This window comes from Tympanuchus pallidicinctus, unplaced genomic scaffold (assembly GCF_026119805.1).
Source record: "Tympanuchus pallidicinctus isolate F22 unplaced genomic scaffold, pur_lepc_1.0 scaffold1, whole genome shotgun sequence".
NCBI classification, from domain to species: domain Eukaryota; kingdom Metazoa; phylum Chordata; class Aves; order Galliformes; family Phasianidae; genus Tympanuchus; species Tympanuchus pallidicinctus.
The window spans coordinates 85,249,385-85,270,660 of record NW_026294618.1 but is presented as its reverse complement, the minus strand read 5'-3'; the positions used below and the strand labels follow the sequence as shown (position 1 = coordinate 85,270,660).

Sequence of the window (21,276 nt, the reverse complement as noted above, 5' to 3'; positions counted from 1 at the left end):
TGTATAGTGAAAGCTTATGAAATTCTTGGCTGTTTTAAGAGTATTTTCCCTTAAAATTGAATGTTGACATGTTATGTGTATATAGATATATGCATACGTATGTATATATAAAATGTATGTTGTATTTAATAATATATGTATAATGTAATTATATAGAGAGAATATACAAGGACTACTCCAAAATTAATACCTCCTATTTCATGATGTTGGCCCACATTGTCAGAGGTAAATGGTGGTGTTATGGCAGTAGAGAATTTAACCTTCCCCCCAGTATCCCATTACACGTTGTTGCCACGTGATGGATGGCAGCAGAGTGGCTGTCTGATAGAATGGTCTCTGACATGGAAGTGTGCGTGAAGTAAAGAAGTGGAATTGAATTCCTACATGCAGAAAAAAATGGCACCTATTGATATTCATCAAGGCTCGCTGAATGTTTCTGGAGACCAAACAGTGGATGTGAGCACAACGTGACGGTGAGTGGTGCATTTCAGCAGTGCTGACAGCAGATCCCTTCTGCTGATGCAGATTCTTAAGAGAATGTCATACTGGCTCTTGTTCATTGCTGGTGAAAATGCACAGCAAATGGTGGTGACTGTGTTGAAAAACAGTATTTTGTAGCTGAGAATTTGCTCTATCAATTACTGGTCATGTGCTCTTTCTATGTTGTAGTTTCTTTGGAAATATATAGGATGCATTACTTTCAGAGGAACCTACTCATATACTTATGTCTATGGCTGACTGCTTTTGAAAAGAATTAGAAGTAGAAATAAGTGACGTGTTGCCATTTGCAGAGGAATGAAGCTTTTTTGTGGGGAAGCAGGTTTTGCACCTTTTAAAAAGAGTACCAAATATGGTGTTCCAAAATTAAGCTACAAATTATTCTTTCCGATTCTGCCAGGAAAACAAAACATAGCAAACCATTTTTGTACATCTTAAACCTTTTTTAACCAATGATTTATGGCACTGTTGGCACAGCATCTTAAAAAAAAATAAAAGGGGGGGGCGGGGGGGAAATCACCCAAATTCCAGATGTGTAAAGCTATTTAAGTTTGGAGATCATGGTGTTACTGAGCAATATGCTGTTTACTTATTTGCCCAGATAAGTTTTAAGTCCTCCACCATAAACATTCAAAACAGAAATAACCCCAGTGATTTGTGGGGAAAAAAAATCCAATCTGGATAGATTTAGTTGAAGATCTCCTTTTTGTCTGTCTTGAAGTTAGGAAAGTTTTAAAGCTAGAACTAAAATCTTTCCTGGGCATTGCTAAAGGTATTAAAGGAAGTATTTTAAGCTGAAGCACTGCCAAAATACGAAGAGAAACACTGCAGACTGTTTCTGTTTGTCTATTATCAGTTTTATTGCTCATATTTCTCTTTCTAGAACACAGTCTTAGCAGAGAAAAATTCAGAAGAAAATATACTGAAATTAATATAAGCCGCACTTAACACTTTCTTATATTATGTGCTTTACACTGACAGAAATGGCTCTAATTTGCTAAAAATGGGTAGAAACTAAGAGAGGGATTTTTTCAGAAAGAGTAGTCACTTGAGTTTTTACATTCACAATATGTGAATGAATATGCAGCATAATACATCTCCTGAAGTGTTTCGACTTTTTAGATTGGTGGTTATGTGTACATTTTCCACTTGACCTCTTTGAGAAAATACAGAATTTTCTCCATAATCTACAGGGTATGAAATTCTACATGTTTTCTGGAAGCACAAATCCTGAAAATGCAGCTTCACATTTCACTGCTTGTAACCATACTTGCACTTTGCGTTCCTGTTTCATTGAAAGATGTAAACTGCATATTACTAGAGCACCATAAGCCATGTACATTGCTTATGATGTTTGTTAATTAGTGAATTCAGATCATCCAGGTGTATTGCAGGAGTCTAACCTCCTTAAGTTTAACGTGGGGTTGTGTGACAATTATCAGATTATTTTAAAATTTCTGCTATTAATCTTCCATTTCTATTCATTGTTTTATCTTTACTTGTCTTAGGAAAAGAAATGAAACCCACTTCTCCATAAAGTCTATGTATGTTGTAAAAGTAACAATGCCACACTTAGAGCAAACGCTGTAATAATAGGAAACAAGTATATTATTCTGTAGCTCATTCTTTATCATACAGAATCTATGTACGTGCAAAGGACCTCGGGACAGTTAGTGGAGTACAAAACAGGGCAGGGGGCTCGAAGCAGGGTTTTGATGCTTTGAAGCAGCTTTCCAATGTATTTGAAACAGTACAAAGAATAGTAACTTTCCCTTAATCCTCTCTCTGAATAAAACAGTGACGTTTCAAAGGCTGCAACAGTTTTGAATATATAATTAAGCTAAGCCCCTTTAACTCAGCACCGTACTAATTCTATGGGATCATATGTAACCAATGGCTAAAGCGAATAACTGGATAAAGATTTGTGCCTCAAGTTTAGCAGGACCCCTGAATCGTACTTTGAACCAAACCAACCCTGAGCATTCTTTGCCCTCATTCATTCCCACTAGGCCCTTTTCTGAAAAGCACAGGCAAAACAATGCAACAACTCTTTTGAGCAGGGCTTTTTGGGTCCTGGAAAAAGTTTGAGAATAGAAATATTTGGGCTGCTCTGTTTGTAATGAGACTCGTTGCACTGCCTTTTGTACCTGTTATCATCTTCAGTAAATTTGCAAGCCTGCTAGAGTAGACTACAGCTAGAATTCACACACTTCTTCCAGTGAGGCCTTGAAACAACAGTTTTGTTGATGAGTGCTTCTACAATACTATAATTGCAGCAGTTTTTCTCTTATTAGCACATATAATTATTCTTCATGTCAGAAAGTCTTATAATGCCTCCCTCACAATGGTCAGTGATCGAGTCCGAGTCAGCCTTTTGGATTACAAAATTACACTGCTTAAGTGTTTGTTCTGTACATTGATTTCAATGCTAAACTTTCTTCTTTCTCCTTTTGCACCTTATAACCTCTGATTTCATATGTCAGAAGAAAACGATGACGTCAAACATGAAATCAAAAGCACTAAGGCTACTGATAATGTGCTTCAAATGAGAGATTAAGAGATCTGGTTAAAATGATGGAGGAGAAAGGCAGGAAAGGGAAAATCAGAATCAATGAAGGAAAGTTTTTGTGCTGGTCTTAACAGCACAGCCAGAGTCCATGAGAGCGATTGTGTTCAATTTATATCAACAGTTATAGCTGGGGGTTCTGGTGTCAGATACTGTGATCTGATGTGTATTATGGGTTTCTTCAGGAATCTGCTCCTTCTCTTGGCTTCTGCTGCTTCTGTTCTGGCATACTGGGTGGCAAGTGTTGCTTGGTGCTGGAACTGAAGATCTCAGACCACAGCCCTGGCTGTGGTTTGGCAGTATGGTTGTCAGAGATCTCTTACAAAAGTGAGAGCTATGGCTTACCAACCCAGTTCCCTCACTGCAGCAGACAAGAACATTACTGCAATCTTTTATAGATATAATTCCCTTCATGGTAAAACAGACAGCTTCTTGCTTGCACAGCCCTAGCAAGCTGCTCAGGAAGCATACTGCCACAGCAATTGGGGATTTTCCCCTAATTTCCAGTCACATTGAGAGCTGTGCCAAGCTCTTTGCTCACTGTGCTGCCTAGAGCAGATGAAATAATTGAGTATGTTCAAGTCCTTCTTGGCCTACATTTTGTTGAGCTAATAAGCCAAGTTCCCTTACTTGTCTCTTGTTAGACAGGCTATCCATTGCTCTTATCATTGGAATTGTCCTTTGTACATTTTCCCGTCTGAGTTTACCTTTCTTAAATGTCAGTGATGAGAATTTATATGCACAGCCTCAGGTGAATTAGTACCAGGGCATGGTGCAGGAGTTTTAATAATTCCCTTTTGTACCTTGCCTGAAGCCTCCTGAAATTGCATTTGCTTCTGTAAGTGCTGACTGTGATCAAATAAAATACCATGCTCACTTTCCTCCTTTGTTGCATAAATCATGGTGTTGGCTTGTAAAAGAAACTCTATTTTTCTCTTATTGATGTAACACTGCAGTCTATGCAGCTGAACACTGTTAAGATCATTCCTGTGCAATGCTCCTACGTGGACTGGGCTCCCTGGCTCTATGTGGTCACCAGCCTTTGTTAGAGAGTACACTTATGTTGCTTGTTACTTTCATTAATGAGTTTAGTATTAAATATGTTCTGTTCCAGCCTAATGGCCTTTGAGGTGGATATCTAATAACCTTCCAGTTCTTCAATTGACTTTTTGATATAATCAATTGTCCTTGAGTTGTTTTTTTTTTTTGTAATAAAACGCTGGTACTTAAACTCACCGTTTCCATAATAAACTGATTTCTTCCTTTGGAAATGTTCCTAATGATTTCATGAAAGTCAGCTGATCTCCTTTGTGCGGACAGAGGTACTCTGTCAGAGTGCTGCAAGAATAGAGTGTCACATCTACCTTTGGCACACCTCAGGTGTATTTTATTGTTTTCTTTTTACATTCAATTATTCTTGTTTTAACTTTAATTATTTTTCGTAGGCTCTTGTATGTTACTGAATAACAGCCCACGCTGAGTTCTATGGTTGGCTCATATTACTCTTTCCCTTTCTGAAAAGGGGGAACTAGGTTTTTTATTCTCCAGTCATGTAGCATGAGGCAGTCAGCACTTTTGTATCGAGCCTACTTTGTATTTTTTACTTGAGTGCATTTCACTCTCAGAATTTCCTTCTATCCTGTACAACTTTCACATTAATTACCTTTCTCTGTACTATTGTTCAATTTCATTAGAAAATGAGTTTCTCTCAACAGCAATAACAAGATCTTTGTGAGTAATTTCCCAAATATCATAATTAAAATCTTTGTTTCATTGTGTTCTGAAGTGCTTTGCTAACCCCAGACAAAGAGGGGATTTTCATTGTCGCAGGATTCAGATATCAAATCTGTCTCTTTCATCTGCCTTTCACCTTTAGAAAATCTTCTCATGAAAATGTATACGATTTCTGAGGTGGGGAGTAATGTAAGGAGCCAATACCTGACTTTTTCACACCTGCCAGCTCTGTAACCTTTTTCTTCAGGGCTTCAATAATTAGATCTGTGTGAAGTTTCACAAATAAAATGGAACTGGATGACTCCAGAATCTAATCAGGTCAAAAGCTAAATTCCTCTGGTGTGCAACTTGTTGCTCTTGGCTGAATTGCAGCCCTGTAAAGTGGAATTGTTAGATCCTTAACTTTAAAATATTAACTTTTTTTTTTTTTTTTTTTTTTTTGCCATAGATAGAGAATCTCCACATCACACAGCTGGCAATGTGGTATCACTGCTGACATCTTTTCTCCACACCTTGAAACCTAAATTGCAGGATGTCTTTCTACACTCTGTTGCAATGTCTCTTTGCTGTTCTAATTGCAGGAGAACATGTGGCTGATACAAAGCATCCAAAAGCCTTGACCCAACAGGCTGATCCACTGCTAACATAGAGCAGTGTAGCTGCATATTTGTGTGCTCTGAGGAGTTGGCCCCAAAGGTGACAAACTCACTCAGGAATTAGTTGTGTGTTCAGTGATTGATAATACCAGTTTAAACAGGAATGTGTAGTCTGTCATGGCTGTTTTGAGTTGTATAAACTGACTGTGACATTGGTGCCTCTCCCACGAGAATTACAAGCTCCGATGATACAAATTAGGGTTCTTAGAAGAATAAGGTGAGGAAGCTGTGCGGATAAGTAGGCACATAACTACAAGTTTTAAACAATGTCTATTGTAAGATTTCACATCATGCCGAGTGCCTAAAACTAGATGCCTGTTTGCTGCATACTCTAAAGTCAGTCTGCCAATGCTATTTTGTTTTTGATGTACTTAAGTACTGAAACCTTTCCTTAAGTTCCCTGTGCCCTTCCAAAGGGCACACAGTGGATAGCTAAGCTTGGCACGCTTTCATCCTGGCTGCACAGTCTGGCAAAGTGTATGGATAATTGAGAGCACAGTTGGAAAATGCAGCTCTCCCACTTTTCCCAGATGAGAATCTTAATAGCAGTCTTTATTTTGGCAGTCGATCACTTCTATCAAGATAGAGTTGCCTTTGGCCAAGCCTCTGGGATCTCTGCTAATCTTTTCTAAGTCACAAATCATTTCTTCATTCAGCATGTCATTTGACATCTTCAGTGTTATAAATTAGTTCAAGAGGGTGGACACCCAATTCACCTCCTCACCAAGGGCTCAGTTCTCATGTTTTCTGAAGTTATTTATCTTTGCTTTAGGGGACAATGCAGTTTTACTCACTCACTGCACTGTCAAGAGAACAAGTCCCTTTGAGCCAAACACCTGCTTTCCTTTTGAAAGAATGATGGGGAAATGCCTTTTAAAAAGTCTCTATTTATCTACTTTCTTAATTTACCAGAAGTTCCTGATTACTCCAATCCCCAGAGATTTAGTAAAATGTCATGGCAGACCAAAGCCAAATAGAAAAGGAAAATTAACGTAACTGCCTTTCTTTTGCCACAACAGAGACAAAACCATGGCAATGTGCCCTCAAGGCTACCAGACCTTCATTGTGTCCTGGTCTCAAAATCCACCCATGAATGGTCTCTAACAATAGATCACTTAGGGCCTGTGAGATATGGCCCTGGGAGTCTCTGATGCCAATACAATTTGGAAGCCAGCTGAGAGACATTGAATGTTCCTTCACCTTCCAGGCTCCTTACATAGAAACTTCCCCTCAGATTGGAAATAGAGATGGCAGCATTTGTTAGGAACTGCTTAGGATATTCATGGAGGCTTTGATCTGTCATAATTTCGCTCTTATTCATCACTTTCTCTTCTCTAACAGATTTAGAGAAAGATCATAGAATCATAGATCAGAGAAAGAAGTCATGAAACCTTATTCTTCTTTACTCCAGTTTTGACAAGGGTTTAGGAGATTGCAGCATCTAAATCTTATTACATTCCTAATTGCCGCAGTATATTTGAAAGTCGCATTTGCAGTTGTTCTTTTTTCCATAGGTTCTAAGGTTGTGACCTTCAGACATTATCTGACTGTGCTGTGTTGTGTTGCCATGGCCTCCACGTAAGGATCCCCATCCTTGCAGTGTCCTGTAGTGCCATAGGAAGAGCTGTTACTGTGGCACATCTGAGCCCTTACAGCACCAGGAAATCTTAAGTAACAGATCATGTTCTGCCAGCTATCAGATTAGGAGTACAAATATTCCAAGCACGTGTTATAGATTTGACTCCAATTAAATTTGTTGTGACTTCTGGTAACTTTTATTGTATCAGCGTTTGTGAGCTCAATCACTGACTAAAGCCATATTGTGCTGTAAAAGCACACAGGAAGAAGTAAGTTGTGCTAGCCAATGCTTTAGTCTTAGGTGATGATGCTTATGGCATGTAATTTTGATCTAAGATGTGCAGAACAATATAGTCTAACTTGTTTCTGGTCTGACTGTCTAAGCTCAGCATAGAACATTGTCATGAGTATAAAAGTGACTACTATGCTCACAGATAGGGGGCCTGTGAGCTGTGGCACGTTCCTCCACTGCTGCCTTCACACTGCTTCCAGAATCTTCCTTAATCAAGTCCTGTCTGGGCTGCAGTATGTCCATCTTTAGGCTGAAATAAAGAAGTCAGCATCGCCTTTGGACTGGATGTTTTTCAACTCAGTCTATGTTTTGGAAAATATTTACAAGTTATAGAAAGAAGAACAACAATTAAGAAATTACTTTAACTAAAGGGTTTTGGTTAGGTTTTCCCCATGTTAATATGCAAATGTTGACTGGATACTCTTGGTACCAGGATATCGAAGATTTAGATGCAAATCTAAAGTCCAGGGTGATTTGAAACAAGGATTTGGCTCTTCTCTTTCTTGGGTAAATACTTTAAACTGAAGAGTATTGATAATTTTTTGGGAAATTTTCATATTATCAGTAGAAGTTGCTATGCTTTCTAGAAGAATAACTATAGGACGAGCAGAAGAGGCAGATCAAGTCTATAGAGCTATTGTAGAATTTAGTAATGAGAACAGAACTGTTGTGTTTTGTTTTGTCTTGTTTTTGTAGGTCCAGATCATTGCCTTTCAAGCAGAGGCAGAGATCCTTGTCTTTCAGTGCCCTGTGTGCTAAGCTTTCTCACTTCCAGCAGTGGGGAAGGGTCAGAGACTGGTAAGGATTTCAGACCACAATTTTTTTTTTTAATGTCTGATGCAGTGCAGAGTCAGAAAGTACATTGCAAATAAGAACGTATTGGTATTGGGATGATTGGGATGACGGAAATGTCTAAATATTCATGATATGCTCATTGAGTATTTTGGCACAGCAGAACTGTGTTTTCAACTCTCAGACATTGCACTTTCGAGTAGAGTATGCAAACAGTAAATTTCATGTATATAGGGTATCCTTTAACAATGTACTTAGATACTAATCCATGAACAGTTGAACATATATATACTTTCAAATATTTTCCATAATAGCAACTCCGACAAATGCTAAGTAGTTCAATATATAATTGCACATCTAAATGCAAAAAACTACTGCATAAGCAAAATACCAGATTTATTAAGAAATAAATGTAATTTTACAGGCACAGCAAATTTACAAGCACATTGTCTCTATCTGGTGACGATATGTATTTTTCTTCATTTGCATTCCCGCTGTTGTACTGAAATAGTGTCTTGAAGCTAGCAGAGCCCTTTCATGCAAACAAACTAGACTCTACAAAAAACTTTAAAATCAGTTGTTTGTGATGAAACTAGTATAGCTAGGAGAATATAATATATAAAGGAACAAATGCCTGGTGTCTTTTATTCCGAAGAAAAACTTCCACAACAGTAATCTCATGAACTCAGGCTTAATTGGGAATAGTAAGAAAATCTGATAAAATATGAAGCATATATATATATTAACATTATTTTCATTTTTCTTTTTATCTCCTCGAAAAATATAATTGGATTTTGACTAAAGATTATAGTGTCTAGCTACAGAGGCTTGATCTCAGAAATATTAGGGAAATCATTTGTCTGTTGGAGAGGAGCCTGTGCCCTGGGAGAGCCCTTGAGTTTTAAATCTATTTTTGTTCAGGTAACATTTTAATTTGCTATCTTTCTACTGGATTTGGTAAGGACTTGCCCCAGAATGGCTCAGTACAAATTAATTTTCAAAAATTACTACATTTAGAAAAATGGTAGTTCTCAAGACCAAACACATAATCTCATACATGAAACACACCTTGGGTTTTATTCATTTCTCACTGACACAAGGTGTAATTTAGTTGTCTAAAATGGAGTCATTCATGATTTACCTCAATAACATGCCAACAAAGGCTATTTTTAACATGCAACCAAATGACATCTAATTTTTTCACATTCACTTCACAGTGTTGTTGTTGTATGCATCCTCGGTGGCATTATTAACTGGAGCTTTTCAAACAGATGAAGTATGTTACTGTGGCTAAATTGTAATGAAAGAAGAGATGGCTGTTTGCCAATAAATGGTGAGTAGCTTGTAGAAGCATGTAATTACATAAATCACAAACATATGCAGAAGATGTTTTCTCTTTACATTTAACTGGTGTTGCCTGGAGCTATAGCTGCTTGCAACTCTATTTAATTACCATAATTATTTTAAATGTGTATATCTGGGCAATCTTTGAGCTTTATGAGAATGTTATTCATACCTTATCAGTAAAAATCTAAAGGGTCCCATTCTTTCCCCAAAGAGGCGGCAGTAACCAGGTTTCTCCAGATTTCAGGCATAGAGAGATTGCAACGTTTATAATTTTATTTTGAATTACAGGTTTTTAAAAACACAAGCCTCTGTAACTAATCATGTTTTGAAATCTCAGTAGATGCTATAACTTCCTGGTAGGAAATTAAGCATTGTACATTGTTTGTGGTAAGAAAGTACCTGGAGATATCCCCATATGCTTCTTTTACATCTTAATTTGCTGACTGGGTAAATGTTGTTTGGCCAAACAGATCGACAAGTATCTAGGAAAGGTATTGACTGTGAAAATAAGCACTTCCTATGGGAAATGTCAAAAGAATCTGTCAGACTAGCTGGGATTTTTCAGTTACTTTTATCAAACAGTCAAATAAGATAGTGTGGGACACTTCTAAAATTCTCCTCTGTGCTAGAATAAACCCAATTCAGACAACTGGTGCTAATGGAGTTGCCCCAGAGTTACCACGGAATAACACATGCTTTTAGTTCTTTTCTCATTTATATCAGTTTTCTCATTTATGTCAGTTTTATATTAGCTTCATGCTATTGATGCTTGTTGAGCTACATGTGCCTAAGACCAATACTTTAGTTCTGAAATATAGATGATTGGCCAAAGTATACATGCCTCAGTTTCCCCTAACTAATATTAATTAGTGAGTGTAGAGTTCCTCAGTGAATACAGTGGAAATGGTAAAACCCTTGGGAATAACAAATTTGATAGCTAAATAATCAAAAGACCAAACGGTAGGAACCATAAGCAAACGTCATGTATAGCTGGTGGAGAAAGCTTATGAATACGGACATGGAATTGTTATGCACTGAAAGAACAAGAAAAGTAAGTTTATGATAGAAGATAATGTAGTTTATTAGTTCAACTCTACAATTTTTAAAAGAAACAAAAACCATTACATAAACACACACACACGCAAACAAATGCCAGTGATGACTTTGACTACACAGCACTCTTAAATCATTCAGTGTAAGGGAAATAGGATGATGGCTTGCATATTGTCTTTTTCATCAACTGCTATAGTTAGCATTGCAAGTAATGTCTCTTTAAACAGCTTTTGTAAGTCATGAGGTCATTTTTGTTTAATTGTAATGTGACTTGCCAGCTGTAGATCATATGTGTAGTTTTGTGATATAACTTAGACTTTTCTTCCACCACCCAAGAGAAAGCATACACAAAGCATTTTTTTTAGAAATTAGTTACTACATTTTCTCCTGAAAAAAAATAAAAATAAAAATAAATGCTAGCCTATGGAATGCCAGTGAACAATGCACTTTCCACATCATAGAGTGGTTTGTTTAATAACCACAAATTATTTCAGGTAATTTGGCACCAATTTAACTGCACCCACAAGGATATCCTCAACAACAACAAAAAGGTAAAAAAGAACCACCCCTACTATCAACACCATCAGGATGAGCTGAAGGCAAAATTTCCATTCATTAAATTATGATTAGCTTTGGTACTACCTTGTCTATCAAATACTCATACCATGCTGCAGACACACCACAGGGAAACATTTATGTGAAGTTATGAAAAGGAAGCTGATGGAAAGTGATACTTTTCTCATGTATTAAAATGACAATAAAATCTCTCAGATGAAGGTACAAACTACAACAGTATGTAAAAATGCAGGTTATGAAGTTAAAATCCAGCCAAGGCTTTGTCAGTCAATATCTTTTATTACAATGAAGAACACAAGGATAAACACAAGATTTCCTAACTTTGAGAAGCAATTAATATGGACTTGTAGTTTGACTTCTGCTCCTTATCATTTCACTTATTTCTGAATCACAGTGTGATTGAAAAACTCTGATGGTGACATTAACCTGCAATCTCTGTGGTATCGGCAGCTATATAGAGGGTGATATATGCCCTGTCAGTAGGTTACAAAGCTCTTTGATGAATAGCAGAAGAATGTGGGAATAGGAAATCCCCCTAGTTTTGCCCCTGGGAAGAATATTTCTTGGTAATTTTAAACCAAACACTGAGGTTTGGAACATTCATTTTAGTAGCAGATATTGCAGCACTGATGTGAAATTCCATTCAGTTCAAGTGTTTTGGGTTCTTTCTAGCAGCATGAAGAAACTTCCATCCAGCCTCCCTGAAGTATGTTTTTCAGAGGCTTATCAAAGGTGTTGTCATGCAAAGAACAGAGTTATTTATGAAACAACAGTAGCACCAAGCCATCATGTTTCTCCTCATGAAAGCCATGATCATTATGGCTTTTTTTTCACAGTCAATTTTCCCTATTTCATCAATCAGGTAAGAGCCAACAGATTAAATTTTGATTTATTTGAGAAATCTGACTAACTATAAGGAAAAAAAAACAACAATCAAATTGATTTAGCATAGTTTTTCCTTAAAATACGGGCAAAATTATGTTTATATCTGATCTAGTATGCTTCAATATAAAATAAAAATATTTATCCTAAGTCAAAAAGAGACCGTGGCCTGAGTGACAGTTTCATTGTTATCAGACTACTGTCCATGTCTCCAGCTTTGTTTCAAATGACTTTGGTTTGGCTCTGATTGCTACATGCTCCGAAGAGTCTATCTCAATATGTATTTATCTGCGAGTATGCAGAGTGAGCAATCTGATCTTATTTTGTTGAAATCCTGCTCTTTATCATGGTATCTTTTCAGTCGGGTTTATTAGCTGTTAGTTACATAAATACTACATTTAAACTGAAAAGCAGATCTCTATGTGATAAGAATTTCACGCAACAGACTGTTTTGGAATAGTTTCAGCCTGAATTTCTATTGCATTTCAGTGGATTTCTTTGTATTCTGACTGAAACTTTTGCATCATTGGTGGGAGTAAGGGAGGAGAAAAAATAGGTTCTACATGTTGATTATTATTCAGTGACAACTGTGTGATAAACATTACTGCATGAAGATGTTTCATTTGACTTTGAAGTCTAGGAGATTGCTGTAAAGTTCGCAAAATCCAACCATCTGTTAAGAGTACATGGTAAATTCCTCATCTTAAAATTATACAATGAAAGACTGTAGTTCCTGAGACTTGAAGGGGCTGGATATGATTACAAATTAAATTGTAATGTAATATGGGCTCTTCCAGTCAAGTTTTCCAGTGAAAGTTGAGGTTGGCTAACTAGTTCTTTCCTGAGCACTGCCCTATGGATCCTATCCTTCAGGGCATCTTGGCAAGAGACTGGCAGATATTTTAAACCTCTAATTAATGCCAAGTATTTCACTTTTATTTTTAAAACGTAAAAAAAAAAAAAAAAAAAAAAAAGAAAAAAAGAAAACAACCCCAAGCCAAAGAAAAAACAAATATTTTCCATTTGCCATTCATTACAGATGTCAGACACCCATAAATATAGAAATGGTCAGCTGCAGGTGCAGCCCAGTTTTGCTGTGTAATACACACTCTGTTCCTATAACACTACTAAAAATGGTCTGGCTGGCTAATAAATAGCACTAACGTTACATAGTAAAAAGTGAAAATTAATGTGAATGCTTCTGGTGAGCTAGTTATATTAACAAACCAATCATGTAGTATCAGCAGGTATAATGATAGACATATAATGACAACATAAACTTTTAATAGCTTCTGCAAAAACTTTAATTCCTTTCAGTATTGGGAATTTAAATTCAGTAGTGTCATATAACTTTATTTCCCTGTATTTAGGAGGAAAAACATGCAGGAATTTTTAAATTAAACTCACTATCTGCTTCTGAAAAAACTCTTTGGGCTTAACCTTGCATATATCACTGTTATCTTACATAATCTGCTGGTAAAGCCCTGTTACCTCCATCAAAGGTTCTGCCCCTTAAGCGATACCCTTTGATAGCTAACTGATAGAGAACTGATAACCCCTTGCTGATAATAAAACCTTTCCCACACCCAGAGCAAGAAGAGAGTGCAATCTAAAATGGCAGTGAATAGAGGAAGATGATAAACAAACAAAAGGCTAATTGATTTCTTCTCCCTAGACGCAGAGCTATGTCTGAGCAACAGTCCATCTGGCCCCATATCCTCTTGCTGATGTCGAATGATACTTCACCAGAGAACATACTCTCTGTTCTCTCCCAAGCTTCCTTCCAGATCCTGTCAGCAGTTGAGAAAGTTTCTGAAATAGACTCATCTTGACCAGTATATTTAATAACTATAAAAAAATCTATCAACTCCATATTGTCTAATCCTTCTCAGAATCCTCTTTGATCTCTGCGTCATCCAGTGTCAGTAAGTACCTCAAATTAATTGTGTCACAACCTTTGCCAGGGTGGTTCTTAGCATCACTGCATTTAAAGCTGTATGTAAGTACTAAAATTACATGCTTGTTGTGGGGAGGTGGGAAATAAGGAAGGAATTCAAATTACTACATATTTTCATACTACTGTTAAATTTTTGACTCAGTCAAGTTAACATCAAAACTAGGACTTTAGTAGGAGATGAATAAATCCTGAAGTTATTTCATTATTGCTTGCACTTGTGACTGATCACAATTTCTCTAAGAGTGAACACACTGAAAAAATTCTTGTCTCCAAATGGATCCTCTCTGTGACTTTGAAGGACCTTGGCTTGGCTGGGAATACTGCTGCCCAAGACCAATTGTGAGGTGCCAAACACATGGACACCAGTCAGGAGCAGGGACCCAGCAGGTTGGTCTGTATTCTTTCCCCACCCTGATGTGTGCATCTGCATGAGGTTTGGTTCTCGTGGGCTTTAAACAAATAGAGGGAAGGAGAAGCCCTTTTTATGCCAAGCACAGGCAGCAGCTCAGCACCCACTAAGGAAGGAAACATAAAGTAGAGCAGAATTTGCTGTCTGTGGGTTTAACAGCTGTTTTGGGAAATGGCTGTGATTTTACAAGCCAGCTCCACTACACCAGACAAAACGGCCCTTGGTGGTCTCTGCTTTGTGTGGCATTTTACAGCTATTGAATTTCCTTGGTTACTTGTAACATGCTATGTCAGTGAAACTCAGATGAGATGCTGCAAGGCAGTATGGGATGCACAATCTTTGGCAGTGTTTAGGGCCAGGTTGGATTGGGATTTGGTTAATCTGATCTAGTGGGAGGTGTTCCTGTTGGCAGGAAGAGAGTTAAAGATGGATAGTTTGTAAGGATTGTTATAGGGCCCTGTCCTATGATTCTGTAGGTATTAAGCTGGGAAGAAGGTGATAGGACACTGTAGGATACCTGTTACCAAAAGGAGACAACTTCAGAAGTGTCCAGCAGGGGTAAGATCCTGTAGGAACTGCTGATTTTTGCATTGTTTTCTCTGCTACCTGAGATGAACTGTAATCCATCAAGGAAACAGATGTCTTATCACTTTGAAGAATTAATGCTACTCATCAAATGTTTGATGATTACCTATCATTGCTCAGAATGCAAACATCTGTGAAATGTTATTGAAGGAACTGAATGACAGAGAGCCAAAATGGGAGGGAGAAAGAAAGCATATCAAGGATGCATTTCTGTAACTGCTCTTACATTCTGGAGTTTGTAACAGCTGCAAATACAGTTTATTGTTGTGCTTAGGAAGGAATATAGCTGCAAATATAGCTCAGTTTCATCATTTCTCCAATGTATATGTAAGAATTATCACTGTTCTAAACAATTTTTCACTCTAGATAACTATATTCCACAAATATTTCTGATTTCAATCTTCAGTTTTGACTGAAATAATAGGAAACACCCCTAAGAAAGCACTAGTGTTGTATCTCTGTGAATTATAAGATATTTTCAGGATCCTACTTAGGGTCCTGTTTGGGATCTTGCTGACTGACTCAAAAACAAAAGATTACAAGAAATACAGGTAGGACAGATTTTAATTTAGACAAGGTAACTTCTCAAAGATAACCTAGTATTTTTCATCTCTATGTTCTTCATCTTTCCATTAAGTTTTGTCTAGCTTTTTTTTTTTTTTTTTTTTTTTTTTCCAGAAACAGAACAGGGCTTTGAACTAATCTGCTTCAGAATAAAAGAATACATTGAGAGCGAAATACTGTTTTGTAAAACACATCAGTGGAAGAAGAAAGTGAAAAGTGGGAAAGAAAGCTTTTAAAAAAGTCAGCAAAAAAAAAATGGTATGAGAGAAAGGAAAATTAAAGAGGACAGTCTAGTGAAAGATCTGGTAGTCAGGTAGAAGGATGTAGAGATAAAAAGGAGACTATTATGGAAATTGAAAAGATAGTAGCAAAGGGAAAAAGATGGAAAAATAATTGTGGGCAGAAATGGAGGAGACAATAAAATGAATAAAAAAGCAAAAATAGGAAGTGGAAAGATGTAAAGACAGGAAATATGAAAATGTAGGAAAGAAACAAGGGGTGCTTTTATTTAATTAATTGTATGTTGTTACCTTATTTTGGAGGTAACTAAACACAGGGCAGTCGTGACAGTTACAACTATAGCATTGGAAAATGTATAACGTTCTTCTAGGCTTTTTAGCCTTTTCTTCTATAAGAGATGAACATAGGGCTAAGAGGAAACACTTAGTACACCAAATGTTTTTTGAAAGTGAAATGGAGATATTAGAGTCAACCCCTACTGAGAAAGCCCACATCAGCCACTGCAGGCCCAGTGTGTGTACTGACATCTCCAAATCATTCCGTGCTTCTGAACTTCTTTTCCAGCACTTGTGGAGTTTATCCTTCCTAGGGTATCTTTTGTTATTGGTTACGCTTGTTATGGTATATATTTTACAGAATAGATGGCCAGATGACGTTGTCAGGTGTTATGCTGTATTTGTATTTGTATGGCTGCAGAATTGCATAAAGGAATCCTAACACTTGACACCGTGGCTTTGTAGGGAGTCTTATCTCTGGACTGATGCTGTGGGTGAATCTAAGCCAGACAACAGTCTACCAGATGCAGGCAATCACCACAACACAGGCTCTTTTTATTTTTAAGCCTGTATTTTTCATGGAAGAGATCTAGTCTTGGTGTGGTCACTGCTTCACAATTTTTTTGGTAAGCCGTTTTAATGAATAACATTTTAAAACATGAATTGAAAACTCTTCAGTGAAAGTGAGTGGGTGAGCAATGTTTTGTCCTGAAATGAATTATGATTTGTCTCTTGACTTGGAGTGATGAGGAGAAGCGGTGGGTCTGTCATAGTGGTTTTCACTGGTGCAGATGGGGCAGACAGTCCTCCGCTGATCCATGGGGTCACTCCTGCAGCCAGAGGTCAGGCTAAGCCATGGACCTCTTTTGCCAAGCATTAGTTATCCTTGACTTCCAGGTGGCAATAGCAAGAGGTTTTTTATAGGTCTAAATTAAAAGATCCATTGAGTTAGAAAGCATTTGCCATTTTTGTCCTTTTTTTTCTCAAAGAAGGCTTATTAGACTTGAGTTCCAGGCACTGGTAGTCAGTGGAAGCATCAACACCAGAACCACAAAACTGAGCCTTATATGGGTGGATGAAGTCTCCTGATCTGCAGAGGGGAAATCCATAGGAGGTGAAAACCTTTTCTTCTTTGGGCCAAGAGGAAGTCTTCATCCACAGCATTTGGAATATTTCTAATGTGTGACCCAAGCATAACAAAGGTGTGAAGCCTAAAAATGGGAAACACCTACCACAGCTCCAAAACAAGCAGAAAAGAACTCAGGAGTTATGGCTTTCAATGGCTTGTTCCTTAGACCTTTTCATATTTTGCTGGCATCCTCACAGACACTGGCCCACGTATATAGAAAACCCCAAAAGGATCTTAAAACTGACCTAGAAAAGAAAAACAAAAGCTTTATGGATCAGAGGCAGCTCCTGGCCCTGAATTCTGTCCTACATTAAAGTGTTTTTCTTTTTTGGTGATGTTTTAATATGTTTTATTTGAGGAGGGATTTGGGTTTTGTTTCATACTTTCCTATTTTTTGCACATTACCAAAGAAAAAATCAGATCATTGGTTTTGTTTTATTCTGTATTCCACTGAGAGAAGCTATAAAAATTAGATTAAATTTTTGGTTTCTTGTTTTAGTGCTAAAAGAGAAAACAACTGAAGAATTAATGTGGGCAGTGATCTGATTTTTCCAGCAGCAGATTTTCTTCTGGTCTTCAGATGGAAAGTCATTATTCACTTTGGTATTAGCCACTACCTTATTTATTTCTTCTCTATGGCTGTTAGTATTGAATCAAACTTTGTTTCTAAGGTTTGTGGGAGGAGACGTGGTTTTAGTATTGACTGTAATTATGTATTTTGCCTCAAGCCACTGACACAAACATGTGTTTGCTCAACGGTCACTAGAAAAGTGGTTGAGAGAACCTAAAGATTTAAATTGTAATTTTATTTGCATTCATGTTTGAGATTTTAGATGCTTGTCTTATCAGAACAAGAAAAGCCTTAAAATATTGAACTGAAATCTTGAGGGGAAAAAACTTACTTGTGACATTTGCAAGAAGTTTTGGTCAGGACAGGAATTCCAGAGAGGCAGAGTTCCCCTTATAATTTTAACACTCCTATTTTAAATTTTGGAACTACTAGAAAAGGACACTGCTTGAATCTTTTGGTTTTTAATTCAAAATGGTGCAAATTAAGTAACTGGGCCTTGTATTTACTACAGCAGGAAGTGCTTTAGATAACCTTAGAAGTCTAGTGTTAACCTCAGCCAGCTAACTTGTGTGACAGCTACAAATTTGTGTTTCTAGAATTCTGTCTCAAGTAAATGCTTGTTAAGCTTATGCATTTTTTGTAGTGATGTTAGAGTCAAAACAACTGCTTTGCTTTTGCGACATGTATCTTGGAGCTGGATTTTTTCTATGAACTCTGGAATTTTGTTACCACACTAAATGCCCAGCTTTCAGTAAATCCATACCTGAAGGGTAAATAAATTAATCCTGAATTTTGCATTTGAAAGTGTATGTGCTTTTCATGGATTTTTGCCAATAGATTCTAGATTTAAAGAGGCACTGTGATAACCTCAACCACACTGTGGCTAGAAAAAACCTCAAAGAACTTGTTCCTAGAGGCAGTGCTCTTTGAAGTGACATCTCTGACAGTTTTAACTACTGTAGGTATTTATGAGGTACAAAATGATAAAGTAAATAGGTATAAAATGTGATTTTAACAGCATAAGAATCACCAGACTGGTTTATATTCTTGCCTCCAAACATATATTTACTTAAGTAGTTTTGTTTCCCCTTGTTTTTTGTTTTTCTTTTTTCCTTTTCCTCTCTTTTATTTTTCTCCATGAAACTGCCCTGAAGAAACATAGAAGCAGAGTTTGCCAACTATAACAGAAAACCTGTAGAAGTTTGGATGTATATATTTACTATGAATAGAACTTGCAGATCTTAACTGGTTCTATGTATTTATCTTGTTCACCTAGTGAAGTATTTGGAGGAATATCTGTGTTTTCATGTTGCTTTCAATGTGCTGCTTTGCTTGTTGGTGATTTATTAATGATGCTCGTGATTTATTACTATCATTTTATTAGATTATTTGCAAATCAGTGGCAAAGCACTGTGTGGACCATGCCTTGTTAGTTATAAAAACATTTAAGAAGCCATGAAAATCAGTTGAGCTTGAACCTATTGAACGAAAGAGCATAGTGCTCTCTATTGATCAGTAGCCTTTGGGTATGTAATGAATAGTAGTACTTTGGACAGTGTAAGATAGTGTTTTCCTTTGGATCTGATAAATTGCACTCTTTTGTATCAGAGGTTTGAGATTTGGCATAGAACACTGTTGTATTGGTATTTCTTTCACCTCTAGTGCTATGGTGAACTTACACGAGCAAGGCAGATAAATATAGTTAGAATACCTGGTATTTTCTTTTCCAGTACTGTTTTATACACTGAATTGACATCTAAGTTTTAGAAATGGCAGAAAACTTTCTCTCTTATATGTGAATAATTCATGTGTTGATTTGGACTGCAGCTAATTTCTTTGTTAATACAGAAATTATTCTCAGTTTCTTACTAGATAAGCAAGATGTATTTAAGTTTATGACCTCTCTTGTTGGCTTGACAGGAACTATTTGTTTCTATTTTCAATATCAGGACTTGATTATTTCCCTCTTTGCTGATCTTTCAACTACTATTAAAAAGAAAATGAAAGAAAGAAAGAAAGAAAGAAAGAAAGAAAGAAAGAAAGAAAGAAAGAAAGAAAGAAAGAAAGAAAGAAAGAAAGAAAGAAAGAAAGAAAGAAAGAAAGAAAGAAAGAAAGAAAGAAGGAAAGAAAGGAAAGAAAGGAAAGAAAGGAAGAAAGGAAAGAAGGAAAGAAGGAAAGAAAGGAAGAAAGGAAGAAAGGAAGAAAGAAAGAAAGAAAGAAAGAAAGAAAGAAAGAAAGAAAGAAAGAAAGAAAGGAAGAAAGGAAGAAAGGAAGAAAGGAAGAAAGAAAGAAAGAAAGAAAGAAAGAAAGAAAGAAAGAAAGAAAGAAAGAAAGAAAGAAAGAAAGAAAACCAGCATAGCTGGCTTTTAGATAGAAAGTTCCTACGTTTAATTGGATAGAGTCGAAGGCAGAGTTTGTGGTACAGCAGACCCCAAATCCACATCTGTAAGGATACCCTCATTAATTCTAATAGTGAAGTGTGAACATATATAGTGGTGTGTTCCTCTGGGTCAGAGGGTGGGTCTGTCCATCTCCCTTCTGCTCCTGTCCCTATTAAAAAAAGTAAAAAACCTACCATAATTATTTAGAAGAATAAGCCCAGTAGCCTACCATATTAACAGGATTAGGAGTAATAAACTTGCAGCAGTTTTTTGAGGGGATGTTAGTTTTCTAATGATCCCTTCAGTGTTTACTCAGGTTATCTGTATTCGAATTAGTTCCTCTCAAGCGAATGTCATTTCAGCAACAGTAGCCATAGCCTCAGGGGACTGGCTTGGCTATACAGAAGAACAGTGGTAGCAGCTTGTGTGTCAGTAGTGCCCCAGTGTGTCAAGTACACTGGATGTTCTCTTAAATTCAAGTTTAAGACACTTTGGAAGCACTTGCAGTTAGAGGCAAAATCCAGCGACACATCTAACACTGAGAGCAAGAATGAGAATTTGACACAGTGTTTTGTGCCTTCTGAATGCACAAGTCTTCTCTCTCCTTAAAACTGTAACACTGTTCTGAAGGCTGAGGGCTGACTGTATAAATGCCAGAGTAAGCAGACTTCTTTCTCAGTCTGGAAAGACTGGGGAACAAGGGAAATGAAGTATTTATGAGCCTTTATTTGAAGCTACTATTTTTTCAGGCTCTCTGGAACATGTATTTTGAGGCTGGCTCTGAAGACCCTCGTTGTATCAGCTCTTTTCTTCCAGCAAAAATTTCTCAGTAGGTCAAGCAGTAGTGACAATTTCAGCTCACAAATAAAAATAATGTTTGCTGAGGTAGATGAACTGTGACTTATCTGTTGGTTTAACTTCCAATTTCAGGACAGAAGGCCTGCAATTAATATTCTGACCCTTTCACTCTTTTCTGTTACTTCTGTAAGAGTTAATAGAATTAATTCCCTTCTTAAACTGTTAGCAGATTTGAAGGCTTTCTTGGCAACACTGTAACACAGTGACCACCTAAATAGTAAATGAAAACATGGCTAAAAAAAAAGTCAAAGCTTAGCAACATCTGCAGTATATTAAGAAAGGTTTTGGAGCTCTAACATATGACCTAAGTGCCCAGCATCCTTGCAGAATGTC

At 37.0% G+C, this 21,276-nt stretch overlaps 1 long non-coding RNA gene across 1 annotated transcript in view; it reads left to right on the top strand.

The window, feature by feature from the left end:
* LOC128089320 (uncharacterized) overlaps positions 1–21,276 on the top strand; it is a 399,980-nt gene that overhangs the window by 324,636 nt on the left and 54,068 nt on the right. Inside the window, exons 5-6 of the long non-coding RNA XR_008210481.1 lie at positions 8,021–8,122; positions 9,334–9,449. This is a non-coding gene — a long non-coding RNA (uncharacterized LOC128089320). The remainder of the gene's footprint in view (positions 1–8,020; positions 8,123–9,333; positions 9,450–21,276) is intronic.